Genomic DNA, 1287 nt, shown 5'->3' with positions numbered 1-1287 from the left:
TTTTAAATTCAGGGACTCATAGGCAAATGGGACTGTAGGCTTGTCTTAGATGAGACATTGCACTTTTTACATTTGAGTTAATGCTGGAATGAGTTAGGACTTCTGGCAACTTTTGAAAAGGTATGATTGTATTTTGCTCTGTGAGAAGGACATGAGATTCGGAGGGTTCAGGGTCAGAATAATATGGATTGGCTGTGTTTCCCTACAAAATCTCATGTGAATTGTAATCCTGAATGTTGGAGATGGGGCCTGGCGGTAGGTGATTTAATCGTGGATGGAAGGGGGTTGGGGTTGGAAGGAAAAAATGTGAGTAGTATCAGTAGGAGTGGGTTGTCGGTAGGGTGGTGAGAGGGTGGTGGGTAGTAGGAAGCGGGAGTAGCCTGCTGCAGAGGCACAGCCTCATGGAAAACCTCTACTAGGGCAGTGCTGGCTTTGCAGGCTTTAGCCCCCATGGCTGCTCTCATGGGCTGAGCTGGTGTTGAGTGCCTGTAGCTTTTCCATACTGAGGGTGCAGACTGTTGGTGGGCTTATGAGTCTGGGGTCTGGAAGATGGTGGCCTCCTGTGTGGGGGCTCCAAGCCCATATTTTCCTTCCGCACTGCCATAGTAGAAGTTTCCCAAGAGGTTCTGCCTCTGCAGGAGGCTTCTGCCTGGAAACAGTAGGCGGTGGTGTGCGTGGTGGATCCTTCACCAATGGTTAATCTTCTTGGTGCTGATCTCCTGGTAGTGAGTTCTCATGTGATCCGGTTGTATAACGGGCTGTGACACCTCTTTCCTCTCTCTGTCTTGCTCGTACTTCTGCCATATGAAACACTTCATTGCCGCTTGGCCTTCTGGTGTGGTTAGGAGGGTCCTGATCAGCGTGCACCTGCTCAGTGGACCTAGTCAGTTGGGACTTGGTCAGTGAGGCTTATTTAGTGGCAGCGTGGCAGCGTGGTCAGCAGGGGTCTGCTTACAGAGGGTCTCAGGGGGATCTAGTAGTGGGGGTTTTGGTGAGTGAGGACCTATTGGCAGTCAGTTGTTTGGTGTCTGATCAGTGCAAACCTGGGCTGTGGGGCTTGACCAGTGGAGACGTGGTTAGCTGGGGCTTAGTGGTAGCCTGGTCAGCATGGGCTGGGTCACTTGTGAGCAGGTCAAGGGGTGCTATTCAGTGGAGGACTGGTCACATGGGACCTAGTCAGCAGGGCCTGGGGGGTGTGTCCTCATCAGTGAGGCCCTTGCCAGTGGGGCCCTGGTCAGGGCAACCTGGTCAGTGGAACCTAATCAGAGGGGGCCTGGTCAGAGAGGA

This window comes from Mandrillus leucophaeus, unplaced genomic scaffold (genome assembly GCF_000951045.1).
Source record: "Mandrillus leucophaeus isolate KB7577 unplaced genomic scaffold, Mleu.le_1.0 Scaffold1948, whole genome shotgun sequence".
Classification (NCBI taxonomy): domain Eukaryota; kingdom Metazoa; phylum Chordata; class Mammalia; order Primates; family Cercopithecidae; genus Mandrillus; species Mandrillus leucophaeus.
This window is presented reverse-complemented; position numbering follows the sequence as displayed.